The following is a 25,144-nucleotide window of genomic DNA, read 5'->3' as shown; positions in this document are numbered from 1 at the left end:
GGGTCATATATATGCCCACACATATGTATTATCACTGTTACACTTGTACAATGCCTGAGACGAAAGAAATGTCTTCAGGTTGATATGCCCAAATGTTCCATGGCTCCTTTTCCCTTTCATTGTGGTTGATATTGTTGAAAGAAGCTTTGACTGAGATTATATTTATACAGGAATAATACATGCTTAACACAGTCATCTCACTGAACAAGGTAAAAAATAACGCATTTGAATAAATCCAAAAGGAGCACAGGTGGTCATTTAAACTAAACCTCAACTCCCCCCCTTTCTGAAAGACACATTGTTTCCAACTATGTCCACATCTTCTCCAATGTCTCACTGAGTGATGGTGACAGAAAGAGGCATGAGTTTCTTCTATATAGTCAGTTCATCCACTCCCATTACATTTTATACATATCTTAAAAAAAAGTAAAGGTTGAATCCTTACTTTCAGGAAAGCAGCACATAATTCCAAAGGTATAAAGTCAAGAAACTTTTAACATGCAACCTTAGTGACTATGCAGCGCAGTATTTCCCACAGATCAGCAACCTGAAACAGAGATGTTAATGGTTTGCACATGGTCCCAGGGCCATTCTATCCACTCATTAATGAAAAAATGAATAGGGCAAAAGCAGGACTTTGAAAGCAGACAAATTTCTTTTCCAAAGTGATGCATTTTGTGGTGACTTTGACATAACATATAGTGTTGAGTGATATTCAGCCTCTTTTAAAAAGTGCCCATAAATTCGTTCACTCAAGGAAAGTTACCTGAGGGATGTGAACTCGATGAGGGTAGGGATTTGTTCCTGTTTTGTTTACTGCTATATCTACAGAGCTTCTAATAGAGACCAATTTTTTTTAAAGATTTATTTATTTATTTGTTTGTTTATTTATTTATTTATTTATACAAGAACCGGGGTACAGGCCAGATGCGCAGGAGGGTGAGAGGATTCATCAGAGACAGAGTGGGGAACAGAACAGGCAGATGGACCGAAATACACTGCTGAGGGGAGCAGCGGGTGAGGCAGGTAGGTCTGCTATGCCATGTGGGTTTCTCCCTGGCCGGTGGGGATCGAACCAGCGCTGCAGAGGTTGCGGACAGCTTCGCAGCGCTGTGCTCAACTGCCTGCACCACCAGGGGCGGCCCTAGAGTCCAATTTTTAACAGAGTTCAGCATTGGCAGACACAACAAATAATAATTTAAAAAGAATATTTGCACTACTCTTTTTATTTTGCACATGTGTAAAAAGTAAATGACAGAAACTAGCAGCACAAGATATACAGTATTATTAAAATAGGGTGCTGATGCTATGGTACCTACTCATTTCAGAAAGACCTTTAGAAGTAATTCTAAGTTATGCGATATACAAATTATCATTGTTAAGTGGTAATCATCTATCTTAATATTTCTACCAGAAACACTCCATAAGGTAGCTAAAATTTCAATGACATACATAGATTGGGCCCTTATAATATATAAGAATTTTCACTGATGAAAGAGAATATTTGTATGTAATTAGCACTTAAAATACTTTGGAAAACTGATCTCTGATTGCTCTATCAATAGTGATGTGATTTACAGGCATGAATGATATATTTTATTCTAGATTCTTTAAAGAGAAGAAGCAAAAAAAAGCTCTTGGCTAAATTTTGGTTGTAATGAAAAGAATAATCATGGAAAAGCTTATCCAGATAGTTATCAAGAGTATCCAGATAGTTGTTACTTCATTTGGAAATCCCTAGACTACACATCCTAGACAATATAGAATACACATCCTGTTAAATACTACACAGCTTCTGGGGCCTTGTCTCTGTTCACTCATTACTTACATATTGGCACTTAGAGAGTGTTCAGCACCATCATGAAGGCACAGTGGACTGCATTTTGCCCCAGCCTGTGTCAAGAACATTCCTGAGAAACAATTCTAATATTCCAGAGAGTCTCTGTGAGATAGAGCACTGGTTGTTTATAGTAGTACCAAACAGCATATCCTTATATTAATTTTCCTTAATTGCCTGTTTGATTTTTCTAGAACTTCATTTCCTCTTCTTGGGATTACTTCCCCAATAAACTGCCTACATAAACGTATTTGTTCTGGGCTTGACTTTCAAAAAGAACTGGACTAAGTTTATAAGGTTTTTTTTTTTTTCATTTTATCTATAAATGTCATATTGACAAGATACTTTTGCTAGAATAATTTTTTTAAAAGATTTATTTATTTTTATACAAGAACTGGGGTATAGGCCACAGGTGCAGGAGGGTGAGAGGGGTCACCAGAGAGAGAGCACAGGGAGCAGAACAGGCAGACTGACTGAAATACACTGCTGAGGGAGCAGTGGGCAAGACAGGAGAGGTCTTCTGTGCCATGTGGGTATCTCCCTAGCCAACTGGGAATTGAACCAATGCTGCAGAGGCTGCAGACAGCTTCACAGTGCTGCATTCAACCTGCTGTGCCACCGGGAAGGCCCTACTAGAATAATTTAAGAGAATATCATTATTCAGTTCAAAAGACTCCAGTAGTCTCTATCACTGATAGAATATATATATTTACAATAACCTACAAGTTCTACTCTGCCTGTGTCCTGGCCACGTCTCTGTCTTCATTCTCTGTCATTCTATATCTCATTCTGCTTTAGCCACCTTTATTTCCTTCACATTTCTGAAACATTCTTAACTATATGCTCACATTGACACTTGGACTTGTTATTTATTCTCGATGGAATGTTCTTACACCAGATGTTTGCACCAAATTCTCATTTACTTCTAGCAGGTCTCTGCTAAAATTTTATTTCCTCAAAGATGACTTCCCCTATCATCCTTCCAGAAGAGAAACACTTTCCCCCCTCTTTTTTATCTTCCTTTTTAATGTAAAAATGAGAAAGTTTATTCAGGAATAAAACAATTATAGAACACCTTTGGGCACCAGAGCCTGAAGTTATATTAATAATAAGGGAGAGAGAGAGTACAAAAGAAGGCATGTGGAAAAAACTGACATTAGCCTTTTTCTGGTTTAAATCCTTTCTCTACTAGAAAAGAGGCCAACCATTTCAGGGTGATGAAAGACTGTGCTATTGTCTCAAAATACATATTATTTTATGCTTAAAGGCCAGTTTCTTTTATTTCAAGGACTGAAGAATAGATAACAGGATGATTTTTGAGGACTATAGAAGAGACAACTAAGGGTTGAGTCAGAAAATCACAATTTCATCAAAAATCATAGATGTATTGAATAGGATTGTAATTAAAGTTGTACACTTAAATGTAAGTTTTTTAAAATGTAAACAAATCTATACAACCTATCAAAGGTAAAGGCACATACTGAATACTGAAAACAATGTGTACTATTATATCTTTGTGGGTAGCTTTGTTAAGCTAAACCAACTACAACCCAATAGCAAGGATGAAGTATGCCTTAAAGTGCACATTTATGACTTTCAAAATTGATCATTTCTGGGCCTCCCTGGTGGTACAAGGGGTTAAGATACAACCTATGAAGCTGTGTGCAGCCTCTGCAACATGAGTTCGATCCCTGCTGGCTAGGGAGCAACCTACATGGTACAGTAGACTTCTCCTGACTTGCCTGCTGCTCTCCTCAGCAGTGTATGCTGGTCAATCCACCTGTTCCGTTTCCCACTCTGTCTCTGGTGAATCCTCTCACATCCCACACCTCTGGCCTGTACCCCAGCTCTTGTATGCATAAATAAATCTTTAAAAAAATTGATCATTTCTTTCAGAACTTCAAGGCACAAGAAGACTTATAAAAATGGTTTTTATTTATTTCTACCCTGTGATTATTTAATTGGCAACCACTGGAGGAACAGTATGATCGCTAAACTAAAAACAAGTTCATGTAAAATAAAGATGAACCCAGGAATCTCAGCAGTCAGAATATAGTCTTACCCATCTTACTTGGCTATACAAAGCATTAAGATAATATTTTGTTTTGTTTATCATCCATTGATCCTACAGAAGGCCTTGCCTAAGACTAGTACTTGTTAGACCTTCTGGATAATTTAAAATAGTGTTTAGTACAACTCAAGAAGGTACCAGAAAATAGAGTTAGACTCTTCCCTTCATGCTTGGAAAGATCTCAGGGTAGGAGGTATTAATAGTTGACTAAAATTTAGTATCACTCTGCATAAACAAGATTGTGGGAAGTCTTATTTTCAAGGCAAACCAGAAAAAGTATACAAGGTTTTCTGAAACAATGTTCATTAAGTTATAGTATATCTAGTTCAATACCATGAATGGTATTAATTTAGGGTACTTGTTTCAGCTTAGAACTCTCTTAAACTTATTGGCAGTAGCTATTTTCTCTGAAAGGCAGAAGAAAAGACATAAACATCTGATGCTTATTTGCTAATGTCTCAGCTGTGATCTAGATTGATACAGAGCAACCTATTATGTTGTCTCACTGGTTATGCTCTCTTGGATTCCTCTAGAATAGACATTGAGACAGGAACTGAGTTTAAGTGACTTATTTGAGATTTCAGGAAACACTAGTAGGATTGTGAAAAAGTGAGAGAAAATATGAAATTGAGGGCCTCCCCGGTGGCGCAGTGGTTGAGCGCTGGGCTGCGAAGCTGCCCGCCACCTCTATAGCGGGGGTTCGATCCCCGGCTGCTCCCCGGCCACCGGAGGAGGGTCCCACATGGCGCGCAGACCTCTCCTGCTGCCCGCTGCTCCCCTCAGCAGTGTACTTCGGTCCTTCTGCCTGCTCTGCTCCCCGCTCTTGGTCTGGTGAATTCTCTCTCCCTCCCGCGCTTCTGACTGTACCCAGTGCATGTATAAACAAAACAAACAAGCAAACAAATAAATAAATAAGTGAAAAACATGCCTCTATAAAAAAAAATTAAAAAAAAATATGAAATTGATAAAGATTTCTGGTTTCAGCTCTGACATGTTCAGAACTTGAATTTGAAAGTCAGCACTCCTGCCCTTATAATAACAATCTATGAAAAATCAGTCAGTTCTTTATAAGGCAATTGCACAACCCAACAGTTACCTTTAAGCACTGGTTGATTTATGTTTGCAAAGGGTATTTACACCTAGTTCAAGGTCTTTGATACCTAGAAAAGTTCTTAGGAAATGAGGTCAGGTACTAGCAATCTAAAGTTCGAACAATGTATGAAAATGGTAACCACTGATGAGTTATGAATGGGGCCACAAAAACCTGCTAAACTGATTGAGCCCATAGCAAGTGCTGGGAAGTGAGGTCAGAGCATAAACTCACTAATATATTTTGTAAATTCTGAGAGGTTCCCTTAGAAAATTTCCTAAAACATCCCTACCACAATTAGGGTATTTGCTCTCCTGGGTCATCTTCCTCAACAAGAAACCATAAACACACACACACACTATACTATAGTAGTAAGTCAGTAAATTTATTATATTAAATATGTTACAGTAGATAATATATTAGTATCTATAATGTATACTAATAGACATATATAAATATACTAATACATATCAATGTAAATATATAAGTACAGATTATATACTATAATATAAATATACTAACATATTGATATATACTAATATAATATGTAAGTCTAAATGTTGAAATATACATTGACACTGTCAGTTTCACATGAAGTATGGCTCAGTGGATAGAAGAAATGATGCACTGAGAGTTATAAATATTTCCCCCTTATTATCAGTAAAACCTAGTTTCAGTGTAAAACAAAGTCATTCATTCAACAATCACTTATGGAGTGTCTAAAAGTGATATGCACATCCCACAGGCACACATATGTATAATACAATCTGTTTTCTATTAGCATCATTATGTTGGAGATGCAAACATATGTTCATTATGGTATATATAAGTGTTATAACTTAGCTTTCTAAGAAAACTATGATGGGAGCACAATGACAGGCAAAATCTTCCTGTTGAGAGAGTCACTAGAATCTTTCAAAATAATGCCTAATCCATTGAAAACTGAATATGTCTCAGTTCATAAATGAGGAGAACAGTGAATATTATATTCTAGAGGAAGCAATTATATATAGAACAAATACTAAACTTCTGAGATTTTTTTAAGTATTTGCTGTGGAAAATTTGGTGCATGTGCCACAGTATTCTGAGGAATTATCATTGGTGACAAAAGTGGAAGATGAGGCAGAGGTCAGATTATGAAGATACTTCTATGTGCGCTAAGATGTTTGAATTTCTATAAAGGCTGATGGGGAATTCAATATAGAATTTTAAGCAAGAAAGAAAGCTGGTGGATTTGTACTAGGAAGCAACGAGGATAGAGTATAAATAGGCATGGAGTTAAGACTGGAAGCAAAGGGCCTCCCCGGTGGGCCAACAGTTGAGCACTGGGTTGCGAAGCTGCCTGCAGCCTCTGCAGCGCCGATTTGATCCCTGGCCACTGGCGAGGGTCCCACATGGCCGCAGACCTCTCCGGCTGCCCACTGCTCCCCTCCGCAGTGTGCTTGGTCTGTCTGCCTGATCTGCTCTCTGCTCCGGCTCTGGTGAATTCTCTCAATCTTCGGCGCTTCTGACTGTACCCAGTGCTTGTATGAAGAAATAAAGTAAATATTTTTTTAAAAATTGCGCTTATTAAAGGAAAAAAGACTAGAAGCAGAAACTAGGAGAACAATATTTTCCAGGTGGAAAACAAGTAAAATATTTAATAAGAAGAGCATCAACAAGGGCAGAGAAGGTGGAAAATGAGTAGAAGCCTTAAGAGTACCATAGGAGATTTTGACCAATATAGTGAATGATACAGAAGAGAATGATTCCAACTGAGTGATGGATAGTAAGCAAATTCTTTCACAATGATAAGTAATTGGGAGGTTTAAAAAAAAAGTGCTTATTCTATCTTTAAAAGAAAAATATATTAATTATTTATTCCGGTGGTATGTACATTGTTGAATCTATGGAATTGTCCTTAAGTGTAACTTTAACAAGATAAATTTCCCAGAACTTAGATCTGAATTCTTTTTTTAAGATTTATTTATTTATTTATACAAGCACTGGGTACAGTCAGAAGCTCCGGAGGGTGAAAGAATTCACCAGAGCCAGAGTGGGGAACAGAACAGGCAGACTGACAAAGAAATACACTGCTGAGGGGAGCAGTGGGGGCGACAGGAGAGGTCTGTTGTGCCATGTGGGACCCTCGCTGGTGGCCAGGGATTGAACCGGCGCTGCAGAGGCTGCGGGCAGCTTCGCAGCCCAGAGAGGCCCTAGATCTGAATTCTTTCTGATCTTTTAGAAAGATTTTCTGACTTTTACACAGTTTTTTTTTTTCCATTGTAATGTTTTCTTAAAAAATCAGTACTTATTCTTTGTTTCCATTGTTAGATATTTTAAACAGCATAATAGTTTCAGAACAACTACTTTACTAAAAAGTTCAGAACTAGTTTCTATATTACATGATAATAAAATTGAAAGGAGAGACTAAACATTTAATATGTCTTAAGTATCCTGAAGTTGTACCCATTTAATGAAGGTATTTTCGCTCTAAAGACAGAGCTGATGATTTTCTCTCTACTTACTAAAACTGGGGTTGTCTATATCCAATAGCAACAAAAGCTACTTTAGGCCAAGTTAGTTTTATGTATTCATTTGGATTATATAAGAAATTTGTATATTTTCTAATAGCCTTTTGGAAAGGAAATATGTAAGAAGATTTGCATATTTAATACAAGATACTAAGAAAGATGGTCATATGAAATAAGAGCAGATAAGAAAGTTTAAGAGTGTGTGTATGTGTATATGTATGTGTATATACACATATTGCAGATTTCAAAAAAGTGGAAAATGGATTCCTAATTAATTTTAGAGTAGTTCTACTTCCTACTTCCTGAAGTAGAACTCATAGATTTCTTTCTTTTCATTTCCTGACTACAAAATGAAACTGTCTTGCTGAGAACAAAATAAGGTGAAATAATAGTTCTCAAAACTTTTAGCTTTATGCGTTTTTAGAAAATATTTTCTCAAAAAGCAAGCATGACACTGTAGGTGTCACATTATAGGGGTTCCCCAGATGCCTTGCAAAGGTTATAATGTAACCAGAGCTTCCATAATAGGAGAAACACTATATGGAGACCTGCTGTCCCTCCCATTAGTGCCAGCAGGCTCTGCCCCTGTGGTTAATTCTGCTTTGTCTTGAATTCTAAATGGGAGTGATAGTCTGTGCATTTGATACATTGTTAGCACAGCAGGGGAAGCCCATTTGGATATAATCGTATGTTTCAGATATCTAAAAGAAAAGGTATATTTTTGCAAAGAGAAGCATTTTTACTTGAAAAACTTACAAGTAGAATTTGGGTGGAAAAGACCCAATGAGTAATGAAAGGACATTAATAACTGATTGTCACAAATGACACTACACTACCATGAAATGATCTCAGTCTTGACAACATCAATACTCAGGTGAATATTATTAGCCCCATTTTATAGATGAGGAAAGCAAGAAGAGAACAGTTTGGCTGGAGACCTTATAGCTGTAATAGTGAATCTGACTTTTAGTTAGTCTTGCTGAACTACCATTATCCTTCTAATACTGACATTGCTCCCTCATAGGAGGAATGAGTAGTGATCTAGAAGAATTTACACATCAAAAAAGGTGTATGTGGAGGTCTATTGGTGTCCTGGTGGTGGCTGTGGTGTGGCAACATATACATGAAGAAATGGGAGTCTGTATTTCTTAATCATATACAGTGCTGTAAACTGATATAACCATAATGAAGGAAAACGAGTTATAAAAAGATTAATGAAACAGATATTAAAAGAAATTAAAACTTAAAATTAACATGAAAAGAATAAAATATCCCTTTTTGAAAAGATACACTTAATTAAAGTTTGAACATTTTGATAATGCGAAGTACTTAATCTTGTCTTTGATTTAAATGTCAGCCAGTATATTTTTGGAAGATGTCCTTTTCAATAGTAACATTTATATAAGGCTATACAAATGTTCCAATAAAACTACACTAAGCTTAAGCAGTAGATCATTGATATGGTTTTAACTAGTCATTGTAAATTGTCAAAATTCATTCTTGGATATAATGTATCTTAAATTGTATGGTATCAATTAAATAATGGAAATATTGTGAAAACATTTATGAAATTTAGCTATACACCAGCCAATATGTAGTAAGATTGTGATATTTTAAATGTGGTATTAGAATTCTGGTCAGTAAAGAACAAACAGTATATATTTAGAAGATACTTCTGTGTATTCTCTGTGGGGAAAGCATAAGTCTTCTACCACCATCCCCTTTCCTTGCATTCTTACTTTGGGCTAGGATAAGGAAAAGTGAGGAATCAATTGCTCAGTCCATCTAAAGAGGTTAAGAAATCTCACATTTCTCTAAGTCTTGAAAAGAAAACAGATTGCGATAAACAGGGAAAATTTCATGAAAGATGGGGTATAAATTCCACAAAGAAGTTTAGATCGTTTGAGTATTGTAGATCTTTAGAACTTAGATTGTCAGATCCCACCAGCAGGGTTCAAACAGAAAAGATGTACAGAGAGAAAATCACTCAGATAAAGATAACTGAAAACTATTTATGAAAGGGAAAAATTCATATTATATTTTCAGTTGTTATTTGTAGAATTGCATTGAATCTTCTCTTGATTTTCCTCCATTTTTATAAAATTCAGTTGGGAATATAGTCCAGAAATGGTGGAATTTCAGGGGTGAAGCCAAACAGTAGATAACTATGGTCTCTATTTGTATAGAAAGAAGGTCAGAAAAGAAGTGAGCTGTTGTATGTTAGGAAAATGGCTGAGAATGTTAATTCAGAAGACAGGAAGCAGAATATAATATAGCTGCCTAAAAAAAAAAAAAATCCCTCTATAAGATAGTATATATGAGTGGTGTGTGTATGTCTTTAGGGGGGAGAAATTTGTTGGGTTTCTTGCCACATAAGGAAGTAAAGAATTTTGTTTTAATTTTTACTGAAATAGTTCTTCTGTGAACTGGAGTACATAAGGGACACACAGAAAATGATACTTGAATTACAAATGATGATTTTAATTTACATTATTAATTTTAACAAGTTTTAAATGTTATTCCTGAGAATTAGAAGCAAAAGTTTGATTTTAAATTAATTTATGCAGAGACTAACAGGAAATAGTTGAAACTTGAGCCTTGTGTAATCTTATCAGTTTCATATAACATAGCTTCATTCACAGATAAACAAACAGGTTTAAATAGGTTTACCCAGTAAGTGTACCTAATATTGTGAAGATTCTTATTAGGGCCATTAGAAGCTGTGTAGGCAGGTGTAGATATGAGCTCTTCAGATTCTCAAGTCTGAATTGATGGGGTTGGTTAGAGTTCTTCATACTCTAAGTTTTCTTTTCTTTTTCTTTCTTTCTTTCTTTTTTTTTATAGAGGCATGTTTTATTTATTTGTTTGTTTGTTTGTTTATACATGCACTGGGTACAGTCAGAAGCGCGGGAGGGTGAGAGAATTCACCAGAGCCAGAGCGGGGAACAGAGCAGGCAGAAGGACCGAGGTACACTGCTGAGGGGACCAGCGGGCGGTAGGAGAGGTCTGCGCGCCATGTGGGACCCTCCTCTGGTGGGCGGGGAGCAGCCGGGGATCGAACTGGCGCTGCAGAGGCCACGGGCAGCTTCGCAACCCAGCGCTCAACCGCTGCGCCACCGGGGAGGCCCCTCTAAGTTTTCTTTTAAACAAATAATTCAGGTTGGATCATTCTCAAATAGATTTCATTGAGAACTAGTGAAGGATAATTATTACAAGATGGAAAACCCCAAAATTCTCCAAATTTCACAAAGTAAAGTTTTCATTTTTTCTATTTTTTGCTCTAGAATTGTTTGTATGTATTGACTATCCTAGAGAATACATATTGCTTAATGTTACAAATTCATTATTTCAGCACTAATGTCTTCATACTTTTAAAGTGTATATTTAATTTCAGTCATTGCAATCTTTCTTTTAATTCTGCCAAAATTATTTTATATAGTCACCTTGGAAAGATGAGTCAAGCTATTTCCAGCTTCTCTGTTCTAAGTCAGCTATGAATAATTATTTTTAAAAATACAGCAATTTCAACTATGGATTAATATTTTTACTTAAGAAAATATATTTTAAATTAATAACAATGTGAAAATACATAACAGCATGGAGGTCCAGATTTAAAATTATGTATCATTAATAATTCATTTTAAAGTAATGATTTTATAGCCCAATGGGATAAATTACTATGTAGCTACTAAAATGATAATGCACACTTACTTACTGGAATTTATAAATATAGCATCACTTCATTTATTAAAGTGACATACTTATGTGAATAGATGCCCAAAACAATTTGGTTATAGTGTTAATTTGTGTTTTAGTGTGGTGGTAGTTTAAATTACGTTTACATTGCTCTTAGTCTTTTAAAATATTACTTAAATTATTAGATGAATACTAAAGTTATTAGGTGAACATGTATATTTAAAAATATGAGAATGCTAGTTTAAATAATAAGATACATCTTTTTTAAAATAAATTTTATTTTTACATTCCCCATACAATTGCAATCCCCTTATTTTGACCCCAATCCCTCCCCTCCCTGCCCCCCACTCCCCATAGAGTGTCTCTGGTTCATAGTTTTTTGTTGGTTTTGATTTTCACTTTCTTATAGTTATTCATTTTCCTGGTCCCTTATTTAAGTTTTCTAGATTCCTGCTATGAGTGAGACCATCTGGTATTTTTCTTTTTCTTTCTGGCTTATTTCGCTGAGCATGATCCCTTCCAGCGCCATCCATGTTGCTGCAAATTGCATTTGTTTATCTTTTTTGAATGCTGAGTAACATTCCATGGTGTATATGTACCACATCTTCTTGATCCAGTCATCATTTTTTGGGCATTTGGGTTGTTTCCAAAGCTTAGCTATTGTAAACAGTGCTGCTATGAAAATAGAGGTGCAGGTGCTCTTTGGAATTGATGTTTCTGTGTCCTTTGAGTAAATACCTAGGAGTGGAATTGCTGGATCATATGGAAGCTCTATGTTTAGTAGGTCCAGAAATCTCCACACAGCTCTCCATAGTGGTTGGACCAGTTTGTACTCCCACTAACAGTGCAGGAGAGTTCCTTTTTCTCCACATCCTCGTTAACATTTGTTGTTGCTAGTTTTTTTAATATGTGCCATTCTCACTGGTGTAAGATGGTATCTCATGGTAATATTGTATTTCAATGACCCATAATGCTCTCAATATTATAAGAACTAGGGAAGGAAATGGTCATGTAACCAATATATAACGTTTAGCCTCATTGGATTAATCACATTATTGCTTAAAGATTTATAATTGAATTTTCTAACATAGGAAAGAATAAAACAAAGCAATGTTTTCTATACTTTCATTACTTACAAAGGTAATATGAATTCATTTTAAGAAGAGTTAGTTAATATTAAATTGCTTCTGGAATAGAGTTAATGTCTCTGTTTTTATAAATATATCCCAGACTGCCACTCTTTTTTTTTTTTTTTAAGATTTATTTTATATATACAAGATCTGGGGGATGGGCCAGAGTAGTGAGAGGGTGAGAGGATTCACCAGAGACAGAGCGGGGAGCAGAACAGGCAGATAGACTGAAAGCACTGCTGAGGGGAGCAGTGGGCAAGACAGGAGAGGTCTGCTGCGCCATGTGGGATTCTCCCTGACCAGCCAGGAATCGAACCAGGCTGTGGAGGCTGTGGACAGCTTCACAGTGCTGCGCTCAACCTGCTGTGCCACGGGAGAGGCCCCAGACTGCTATTTTTTATGACTGTATTTTGATAAAGATCTGTAGGGTTCATATTTGCATTTGGAAAACCATTTAATGAGGCATACATATACAAAATATCAAGATATTATTAGTTATGTTTGATGAGAATACAAACTTTTAATGCCTTACTTATTCTGGTGTGTCCAACCTTCTATATAACTTTGTGTAAGACAAAAATCAATTAGCAAAATAGAGAAATTTTCTGGAGAGATCTGTAGAATAAATGGTAGCAATGATAATAATAGTAGTGAATGTTTATATAGCACTTACTGCATGTCAGAGCTCCTCAAATGTAATCCATCATGTAATTCTCATAACAGCTTGTGTGTCTCCTCCTATTATTATTGCCAATCTACAGATGAGGTCACTGGGTACATCACTGCGTACATAGATTTTAGTTTGCCCAAGGTCATACAGACAGTGGATAATAGAATCTGGTTTTGAACAGACAGTCTGACTATAATGCAATACTATAATGATGGAAGGTGATGGCAAGTTATGATAATAAAATGAACACAATTCATAAATACCCAAATTTCTATACTCTAGACCTAAAAATGATATCATGAGTACAATGACAACACTACTTTTCTGTCTTAAACTCCTGCCTTCTAATTTAGTAGGTTCAACTTCCTGCAAATAACCCCTATAGAGAATGTTGTTTGGAAATGTATGTTTATTTTCTCAGCTACTAGTTTTTACCTCTAGAAAAGTCTGCTGCCAGTACTCTGTCTACTGAGCATTGTGATCAGCTCTTCTGCTGTTCCTTTAGGATGAGTTCCCAAAGGCCCTGTTGATCATTCTAAGTTGAGTACCTCCCTTAATGATTGAAACCACTGTGGAGGCTTCTGCTGGTGTGAGTGAGAGCAAAGACAGATGAACCAGACACACCATAAATGTAGAAATGCTTTTATGTCTATGAGGTGTGCATAGTAAGCTTTCAAATGTAGCCATTTTTAAAAATGCAGAGTAAAAGTCAATTAAAATTAAGTATTGATAAGCAAATACTAAATGAAAAGCATAAAACTAATACTTCAGACCATTTGGTTTTTCTAATTTAGAACTTTTTAGGTTAAATTTTTCTGTAGATATTGCTATTATTCTTTCTGTACCTTTAGAACAAATAAAAAATTATATCTTTAATTGCATCAGTATGTACCACAATTGATACTTTTTCTTTTAAAATATCAAAACATAGGTGAAAAATCAGAAAAAAAAAGAAAATTACATATATGTGATAACTGTATTCAATATTAAAAATGTGAACCCAATGCTATTTCTAAAAGAAAACAATCATACTTGAATTAAGAACCATGAAAAACATTAAAATATGTCAACTAAGACTAGAGAACACACTAAAATTTTGAGTCTAAATAAGGTAATGCTTTACTTCAAAGCTACAGTATGCAGGGCACAGAGTGACCAGTAAGTTCTGTGCTTGAACTACTGATTACCAAACACTGTACTAGATTCTGGCTTCACAAAGAAGAATAAGTAGGGTTTCTGGAATAGAATATAAGACTTAGAAAGACAGTCACATAAATAGATGTTTTCAACCTAGTAATGTAAGCGCTATGGCAAAGATTTCACAGGATTCTTTGAAGCTTTTAGGGGTCAAGGGAGGCTTCTGGAGAAGGTGACAACTGAACTGAGCTGTAAAGAATCACTAGCAATTATCCAAGGAAAGAAATGGCTGAACAGGATTCCAACAAGAGGAGACACCACATACATAGTCACAGAGGCTTGTAAAACCTTGATGAGGTCAGGGAACAAAAGCAGTGTGAGATTGTTAAGTTTTAAAGTACTAGGCAGAGTATGTAAGAGAGGAGGATGGAGAGGGAGGTAAAAGCATGATGACAGAGTGTATGGCACACAAAGGAGTGCACAGTTATTTAGGTCTTTATTACAAGTTAGAAGAGATAGTGGGATTGGGAGGCTTATTAGAACACTTAAAATTGCTCTAGCTAGAGTTATTGAAAGTCTGTATCACAGCACTACAGGAAAAAAATCTACTTGTTTAATTATAAAATGAGATTCTATTTGATTTTAATGACACAATCATATATTTAAGTAATTTATAAAGAATAAGGTTATCAAATCTTATTTTAAGGAGTTGGTTCTTAAAGTTCCAAGGAATTCATGTCTATAAATCACTGATCTTAATCACAATAACCCCAGCATCATTCAAATCTCCTTATTATTTTTCTCTGAAAGACACTGAATCTTTTTTTTTTTAATTTATATTCATTTTTGCATAGAACTGGGATATAGACCAGAAGTGTGGGGGAGGGGTTAGAGGATTAACCAGAGACAGAGTGGGGAGCAGAACAGGTGAATTTACTGAAATACACTGCTAAGGTGAGTAACAGCGTGAGACAAGAGAGGTCTGGTGCACCCTATCCCTTGACTGGGGATAGAACTCAGGCCTTAGTGGTGATAGCACTGAGACTTAACCCTTTTGCCCCTTTGAGGGAGGCCCTAAAGATACTAATTCTACATCCAAGCTGTCTTAAATCATCTCTACTGTTTCTAACTGCCTGTGTGAATATGAATGGATTTCAGGACTGGATGGCGACCCCTATTTATGTAACAGTCATCCCATGAAGAACACTCTGACACATTGTCATTCATTGGTTCTTGTTCTTTCTCCCCAGAAGACATTTCACTGTTATTAAACGATTTAATTTTAAAGAGCAACTATAGTTTGCTAAGTACTGTGCTAGGTGCTTGAATTTTAATCCTTACAACCATCCTCCAAGATACACATTATTAATTCATAGATTAGAGAAAGAAGGTGCAGAAAGCTCTAGTAGTTCTTCCAAATTCCAGAGGTAACAAGTGGCAGAGTTAGAATTGAAATCCTCACTTGTTTGTTTAGGTTTTGAAACTCTGACCATTAACTTAGATCCCTGAAGCTACTCAATTCAATTTAACACCAAAAGACAAGTGGACAGCTATTATGTGCCCAGCACAGAACTAGGTGGTAGAAATGAAACATGAAAACCAATTTGTTCCTCAATAAATTAACAGTATAGAAAGAAGACCTAGGAAAACAGCTGTAACGGCACACTCCATACTAACAGGACACACATGAGAGAGTAGTAAATTATTATTTTTTTAAAGATTTTTTTTATTTATACAAGAACCGGGGTACAGGCCAGATGTGCAGGAGGGTGAGAGGATTCACCAGAGACAGAATGGGGAACAGAACAGGCAGACTGACTGAAATACACTGCTGAGGGGAGCAGCGGGCAAGACAGGAGAGGTCTGCTGCACCATGTGGGTTTCTCCCTGGCCAGCCGGGAATCGAACTGGTGCTGCAGAGGCTTCACAGCTTCACAGCACTGGGCTTAACTGCCTGCACCACCAGGGAGGCCCGAGAGAGCAGTAAATTATAAAACTCAAGAAGGCAAAGAATAATCAGGGAAAGATGAAAAGAAGTTATTAAGGGAAACACTAAAGAATTGACACGCTCCAAGCCAGGAGTAGAAAATGTGTTGGAAGGAAGAACAGGAATGAAGACACAAGTTGAGGGTTCATAGAGTGTTCTGGGAACAACAAATCACTCATTATTCCAGTGAGTTTATGAAGGAGTAATGAAAAAATAAAATTAGGTAGAGACCATAGGCTGAGGTTGGCAAAGCTGGTATGTCATAATACATAAGATCTTTATTCTGTTGACAATGGGGAACCATCAAAAGTTTTAAACTGGAAAATAATTGATTAGACACATCCAGACAGGTGTGACAACTCCCTCAACATGTCTCTCTTCAAAGCGATTTTTAAATGAAAATGTAACTTTTAGATTATTCAGCATATATGTGGAAATCATGGAATAAATGTGGTTTCAGATTTAATTCATTTCTGTTGCCAATGGACAGAAAATGTCCATGGTTCCAAGGGAGGGGAAGTATCAGAGATGAACTAAATGCATAACCATCTTAGGATTTAGGTATATTTGAATTTTCTTTCAAGCAGAATGAATGTTTAAGGTGTATTTTCCCATTATATTAATGCGTCATTTAAAAAGAATGCATCATGTGTTAATCTCAGTAAAGCATGATTTTGCAGTCTTATGTTTTAAAATCCTAAGACATAAAAGGATTTTCCAAGGTCACATGTCACCTTAATTACACACAGATCTCTCAGTTTCACTTAACAAATATTTTCTAAAGGCCTGTATCATAAGGGGTTCTCATTAGCATCCCTGAATATTGCTCAACTACATTAATAACTTTTCCTTTAACCTGAAGCCAAGAGAACCAATTAGCTTTGCCTTTTGCCAACAAATACAAGAAATATAAACAAGAACATTAAGCTGTTTCAAAGAGGTAGTTTATATAATATAATATGATAGAAGACCTGAACTGTCTGAAAATTTCCTAATATCAGTATTTTTTTTTTTGTTTAGAAATTCTGCTAGCTTATTCCCTTGGTTTTCATTTTAGAAAAATTGGACACTTGCCCTAGAATGTCCCAAGTGAGTTAAGAGAGCTAAGATTATGTTACCAAACACTCAGAATTTCTGAACTATATAATGGAAAGGTCAGAACTTCTTTACCATTTTGACTGACTACAAGGGCTGAATGGCAAGACAAAGGTCACCTTTTCTCTGTCTCAGCTCTTGCTTATCAAGCAGCAATGCAAGTTGGAGAAACCAAGTCATAGAGGTCTGGAGACAGGGGAGGTGCTAACCAATATTATGACTATTATGTTTGTGGTGAGGAAAGGAGCAATGAAGTCTTTTTGTCCAGCCTGTCCCCTAGTATTTTGAATTTTCCACTCATTGCAATGGTGAACAATGGGCAAAAAGATTACACATGCCTCCTGTCTTCATAACTTACAATCTAGTGGGCTGGATGAAAAATAAGGAAAAAAAAACATATAATTACAAGGATATAATATTACTTATAAAAAGTTTGTCAAATAAAAGAGATTGCAAGGAAGAAAAATGAGGAAATTTCTTTAGGAAGGTATCCCAGACTTGTTCATTGATATTGATAGTAAAAACACTTTGCTGTTTTGAATCAGTAATTACACATATAGCAAAGTAATAAAATTAAATTTACATAGATTTATTACTTTTCTTAATGCTTACCTGAACAATTTTTGTTCAACCATCAGTCTCTAGATTAAATTATACCACTTCAGAAAAGCCTTGTTTATGCACTCTACCTGATATACCGCCTGCCCTGTTGTCATCCACATTTGCCTTTTTGCTATTTTCCTTTTTCTTTGTTAAACAATTGAAGTTATATGTTTATATGTGTACGTGCACATTTGTATATATAACCTTTCTTACTGGACTATAAACTGTGAAGACAGGGACTACATCTGTTTGGTTCTGTGTTTGAATTATTAGACTCTGGCTAAATGTTTGATGTTACTCATCGGATAAAAGAGGAGTGACGGGGGCCTCCCCGGGTGGTGCAGGCAGTTGAGCACTGGGCTGCAAAGCTGCCCCACAGCCTCTGCAGCGCTGGTTCGATCCCCGGCTGATGGTGAGGGTCCCACATGGCGTGCAGACCTCTCCTGCTGCGCCCGCTGCTCCCCTCAGCAATGTATTTTGTCAGTCTGCCTGTTCTGCTCCTCACTCTGGCTCTGGTGAATTCTCTCACCCTCCCGCACTTCTGACTGTACCCAGTGCTTGTATAAATAAATAAATAAATCTTTTTTTTTTTTTTTTTTAAAGAGGAGTGACGGAAGGCAGGAAGGAAGAGAGGGACAGGCAGTATGGGTGGGAGGGAGGAAGGTTGGGAAAAGGAATATGAGCAACAATATTTTTATATAGTTTAACCCATTTAGTTGAACTTGCCACAATTACATCTACATTTTTCTCCACTTTTTCATAATACAACACCATAGTGAAATATTATGCAGTAAATAAGTTTATAGATTTAGACTTTAACAAGATGAGGTTTCTGAGTACTTTCTTGAAATTTACTGTTTAAAGGTCTCCAAACAAATTTAGAAGATCATTTATGTGTGAGGAGTTAAGATTCCATTACTTATAATTTCAATACAGGTTTCCCATTGTTCAGTCATGACTGGAATTCAATTCAAAAGCAATGCTCTGTTGCAGCTGGACATCATTATAATTAAAAGAAAGTATTGTACAAATGATCCCATAAATTAAAAGATGATAATAGAATCCATAGAATGGTTGACAATATTTGCAAATGCTGTATCTTATAAGGAAACTTGGATCCAGAATAAATGAAGGACTCATAAACTCAAAATAAAAACACAAGTAATCCAATTAATAATGGGTAAAAGATCTAAATGGACTTTTCTCCAAAGAAGATAATACAAATGATCAATAAACACATAAAATTATATCCTGAATCATCAGTCACTTAGATAATAAAAATCAAAACCAAAATACTGCTTCATACCAACTCTGATGGTAATAATTAAAAAAAAAATAACATTTGTTGGAAAGTATGTGAAAAAACTGGACATTGTAAATTGGTTATGTGAATATGAAAATGTGCATTAATTTGGAAAACAGTTGGCTTTTCCTTGTTAAACTAGAATTATCATATGACCCAAAAGATTTACCTAAGCGGAATAAAAACATGTCAAACAAAAACACAGATATTCATAGCAGCAGTACACATAATATATAAAAGTGGAAGCACCCAAATATCCATCAACTGATAAAATAGGGTATACCCAAACAATGGAATGTTATTTAGTAATAAAAATGATGAAATAATGATACCACAACATGGGTAAACTTTGAATACATGTTAAGCAAAATACATTAGTCACTAGCATACACCCACAATATTGTACAATTCTCTTTACAAGAAAACACTGGAATAGGTTTATCTAGAGAAAAAGAAAGTGGTTGGTGTTTACCTAAGACTGGGTAGTTGGAAGAAGGGAATGATGCTAATATTTCATTTTTGGAGATGAAACAAAAGTTCTAAAATTAGATTGTGGAGATGATGGTACAAATCTGTGACTATACGAAAAGCCATTTAATGCAACCTGTAACTACATGAACTTTATTTTATATAAATATCACAATGAGTTTGTTAAATGACCATATAACTTTTAAGCATCACTGTGGTTCTGATGATAAAAATGTTACTGCAAATCAAAATTTTCATACAATGAAAATTAAAGCAATGCCAAATATGGTTTTGGATTGCGTATGACTCCAGTTTCACTTAGAGTTTCTAAGAACTTGTAGATAGAATAAGTTTCTATAAATATAATTTTTTATACAGAGAAGTAAGGTCAAAATCTCCATTTCTGTGAATAATAATATCAAATCATTGGGGTCAAAGCTCCCAATGGAAATGAATTTAAAAGCTGGAAATCATATCAAAACCACTCTTAAAGCATTGCAGAGCTGAAAAGATGGTAAGAAATTTCAAGAAAAACAAGTAAAGGAGTAGAACCCAGAGAGGAAATAAATGCATAAAGCTACTTTTTCCCTGAGTGCATTTTTAGTATCAAAGGAATGTAGATTCGGTTCCTGACCCTGCCAAAAGATATGCACATAGAAATCACATCTCTGGGCTTGTCAGGTTGAAAGTCTCACAGCATAGCCTCCATCTACAAAGAATGGATTGAAAAAATCTGAGTAAACCATGAGAAATCTCAATCTTGTCATCAACTCAAGGGAACTAAGTTTTCTTCACCCACAGCCTCAAACAAATTTGGCAGACTGTCTTCAATGAAATGGAGAGGCGCGCTCTCTCTCTCACACACACACACACACACACAAATTAAGAAAATGTGGAAGACTAGACTGAACACTTTTGTTGAATATTAGAATACAGGAATAGAGTTGAATATTATCTGTAAAAACCTGGACAGGGAGACAGAGAATGTATTGGAGATTATACATATATATTTTCTAGCTACATTCACTGAGATGGCTTATGACATTACAGTAGAAAACAGCATACCTAGCTCCCAGAATATGTTTTTATATCAAGAACCAGGGCATCTAGGATAAATGGCTTATTCCAGGATTATAGACAAGAGAAGAAGAATGAGTCTGCAATAATGTACTTTGCCACCCAGTAAGGAAATGTCTGAAAAATTATGGTATATGTCATAAATAGATAGAAGCTAGCTGAAAGAATCTCAACTGGTCAACTACTGACATTTTTAACATCTAAATAAATAATTATATTTAATATAAAGAACTGGATTAAATGAGAATTCATGAGTATATTCATATAAACATTTAAATGAGTAAATAATGGGGAGAAAATAACCTTTCCTATAGCATAATGTAAAATACTAAATGAAGAGATAATTTTGGAAAAATCACAACTCACAAACATCACAGAAATAATTGATTCTGGCAAGAATCACTAATAGATATGAAATACGTATGTGAAATTTTAATGAAAAACAGGATTTTACATTGTCTCAAAATATTTCCCTACATGATACTTATTACTTAAAGGGGCACCATATACAGGTTAAAGTGTAGCATAGAAGCAGTTTGGCAGACATCACTTTAACTATGTGATCAAAATTAACATAGCAGTAATTTATCTGCATCATTGCCTCTGTACATGATGCATTGAGCAGGACATTCTACCACTCCCTTGAAAAATAAGGAATTTCTGCTGAAAACAATTTGAAATTAATAGATGACAAACTAGTAATAAATTATCTAAAACCAACAGGCATCAGTATCTAGGACTGCATGGCAAATGTGGTGGAGTAGTCACATGTGACTATATAAATTTTGATCAAAATCAATTAAAAATATATTCAGTTAGGGAGTCACACTAAGCACATTTCAAATGTTTAATGGCCACATGAGGCTAACAATGACAGTAGTGAAAAAAGCAGACACAACGCATTTTCAATATTACAAAAAAGTTCTGCTAAATAGATTTGGCCTACAGTTCTAGACAATGTAAACACCCTCTCAATATCAACAATAGGAAGTTAGTAGAAAACAAACTCAACCGCTAAAATATACAAAAATGATTCACTCAAAGAGCAACATGTAAGCCAACAAGTATAAAAACTAGAATGATTCAACAGAATGAGAATTTTATTTGAAAAAATTGAATTACGCTAGTGCTGGGGGAAGTGTGAGAGGACAAAATTTGGGCACTACTGGTGTGATTATAAATTGGGTCAATTACACTAGAAAACAATTTTCCAAGAGCATTTCATTAAATTAAGTGTGTAAATCCTAAATTTAAGAATCCCGCTGCTAGGATAATATTTAAGGTACATTCTTGCAGAAGATCAACACAAGTTTTAATAAAATTTGTGGTTGGTTTATGTTAGCACGAATATTGGAAACTATAGTAACTGCTTGCATTCCTGAATGAATAGGTAAGTGTGGGATCCCTGGCTCTCCTTATGCTCAAAGATATTGTCTTGATGTCCAGGGTTCCTGCCTGTCAGCTAGGTGTAGAATAGAGATAATATGCTTAGACTGGCAGGAACAATAGAGTCCCCAGGCAATAGCTCCTGGTCACTCCACCCTCACTTACACTCCCAATACTATCACTGATGCATGTATACTTCCTACGCACTTGCCCCACCTTTGTACCTCACTCCAATAAATAGATACTGCCTTAGGATGGGGGCTGCACATTGCATCCCTGTGTAGCTCCTCCAGGACTCTCACTGTTCCACATGGACTTTGAGTAATCTCTCTCATCCTGCACCGCTCCCAATGCTGCTACCCCTCCAGGCAACACATGCTAAGTAAAAATATGGATGAATTTTATTGATAATATACAGCAGGAATATACCCCAGTTAGAGATATAGAAATATGGAAAAGATATAAAACCATGAAATCTTGGTGCAAATCATTAATGTATATTTAAAACATTAAACCTACATATCGTACAACACTGTGGTATATTTAACAACTTTTTAAATGAGTTAGAATAGATGTAACTTTGGAGTAAGGATCAGAGAAGTTTTACATAAATGAATGAAAACAATGTGCTATGAATTGGGAGTATGATTTACTCATCTCTTGACATCTAAATTTCAAAATAAATAAGGAAAATTACTAGGTCCAATATTTAAGTCAGATCAGCTAACTAGATTAATATTTTTCAGTCTATATTTTTGTGTCAACTGGTTTTATTGCAATTTTGTGATCACATTAAAAACAAGATAGATTTGTTTCATTGACAGAAATATGAGTTAAATATAAGTTAGTACCACGGTATAATACCTTCTAAGAAAAAAAAATGCTCTAAATTAAGTCCTAATTAGTTTTCCTGATCCTTTGTGTTCTACATACTTAAAATAAAGCCCTGCTGTGTCAATAATTGCCAAAACAGGAGATCTTTGGATATCCAGGACCACCTACTAGTCAAAGTTCCAAGTTGTGAATTTTTTCTTATGGACTAAGGGAAGGAGATGCATAATTATATGTGGATAACAGAGAAGAACAAATTGCACAATTAACTGGAAAGTCCAGTTTACTTTGATGAATTTATAGGTCATTTAAATGAGAGCCTTATGTAAAAGTTCTACATAATATAATGAATCCTTGATTGACTTTGTATCCCTGAAATAAGATTCAGTCCCTCTTGAATTTCTATAGCTCTCAAAACTCTGTAAGCCACATATTCCTCCTCTTTGTTTTCTTCATCTGTCAGGGCAGACAGGAAACTTGTTCTTTCGAATATTTCATGTTTGCATAGAAAAATTGGGGTGTGGGCCAGAGGTGTGGTGGGTAAGAGGACTCACCAGAGACAGAGTGGGGAGCAGAATAGGCAGATCCACTGAAATACACTGCTGAAGGAGCAGTGGGCGAGACAGGAGAGGTCTGCTGGTGGGTCATCTCCCTGGCCAGATTGAACTCAGGCTACAGTGGTGATAGCTCTGAGATTTAACCCTTCAGCCACCAGGGAGGTCCTAATAACAATATTAAAAGAGGGGTTAAGGGCACTAACACTGATGATTCAATTGTATGCAAGTTTTCTTGTGAACAGTCTGCATAATCACAGAGGGGTCATATACATAGGTGGTGCTACACCTTTAAAGGAAGATCTCAGTTTTCTCCTCTCAGTTTCAAAAGCTAAATATGCTCTATGGTCCTTTTTCATTCTGAAAGTAACTTTCAAAAAGGTATGAAATATACAAGCTATATTTTTTGTCAGTATATTCAAGAAATTATAAAACATACTTTGTTGTAGAGCTTTATTCTAGCAAAATAATTATATTTTTGTTTTTTCAACATCCAACTTATTCCTACAAATTGAAGCTACAGTTAAAGAGAATTTATAACTTTATTGCATCTTGTAGGTTTTCAGGAGTGTCTGGTAAAAATTATAGCCATTTGTCTACTCAAGTTAGATTTTCCATCATCAGTAAAATGTTTTATTCTGATGGAAATCTTTTTAGTGCTCCAGAGAACCAATTTAGTTCCTTAGAAGAGGATGGACAGAGACTCACCATGAAATATTGATATTAAGTTTTGGTGACTAGATACTGCAAAGTGCTCTCAATTGTGTACTAACAGCTTTCTTTTTAAATCCAGTTTGCCATGAACTGTGAAATGGATCATTTATTTGACTATTTACTAAAACATGAGTCCTGTCTTAGCATTTCACATCACTGCTGCACACTAATTTCTTATTTTAATCACCCCAAAAGGAAAAAAAAAATCATTCTCAAATGACAAAATATTTAGGCAAATATCAGTGTAATTACTTCTATAGTTAACCACAGTAACAATTAAACTTGGTACCAACATTATGTCAAAATATCCTCAGATATTGTCCCTGAAGAAATATCTCTGTTATTAAGACTGGGATTTGTGAGTTAAGCAAACAGATAACAAATTCCCCCAGGTAAACAATTGGCTTATCATATTTTAAAACTTGTTTCAAGACAGATTTTTCAAAATAAATTCATCAGGAAGATATCAAAACTCAGCTATTAAATAGCTACAAAAATCCATAACTATCACATTTTATTAAACCAGTATTGAACCTTAAATAATTAATATTTAGAAGATAAAATTGGCTTGCAATTGGAATAAAAAGTTTCCTCTCATCTTTATATTTTTCTTCCTTTATATAAAGAGAAATTCCAATCAATCTGCTCTCCAGCGATTAAAATAAAATCTCTCAATTATCTAATGGAACAAATGGTTTTATTGAAACAATTCATGTCCCCTACATTTAGTTTATTTATCTATAGCAGATATTATGATCTAGATTTGGTTTGACTTGCAAGTCTATATTACTTTGCAATTTATATGTCTTATGTATACTATAAATAAAATATATAAATAGATGACATGTAGAATTATGGTATAAATCTAATATACATCTATGTAATTCATTTAGAATAAATAATTTCAAGATTTATTCTCCCCATTTTTTTTGCATTTGTCTCTTTATAAAAATACAATCACTACATTTGTTTTATAGGTAGT

The 25,144-nt window shown here is 35.3% G+C and overlaps 1 protein-coding gene across 1 annotated transcript in view; it reads right to left on the bottom strand.

The window, feature by feature from the left end:
- ZNF804A (zinc finger protein 804A) overlaps nt 1-25,144 on the bottom strand; it is a 221,886-nt gene that overhangs the window by 51,648 nt on the left and 145,094 nt on the right. The window lies entirely within an intron of this gene.

This window comes from Talpa occidentalis, unplaced genomic scaffold (genome assembly GCF_014898055.3).
Source record: "Talpa occidentalis isolate TD23 unplaced genomic scaffold, MPIMG_talOcc4v2.1 talOcc4.3, whole genome shotgun sequence".
NCBI lineage: Eukaryota > Metazoa > Chordata > Mammalia > Eulipotyphla > Talpidae > Talpa > Talpa occidentalis.
This window is presented reverse-complemented; position numbering and strand designations above follow the sequence as displayed.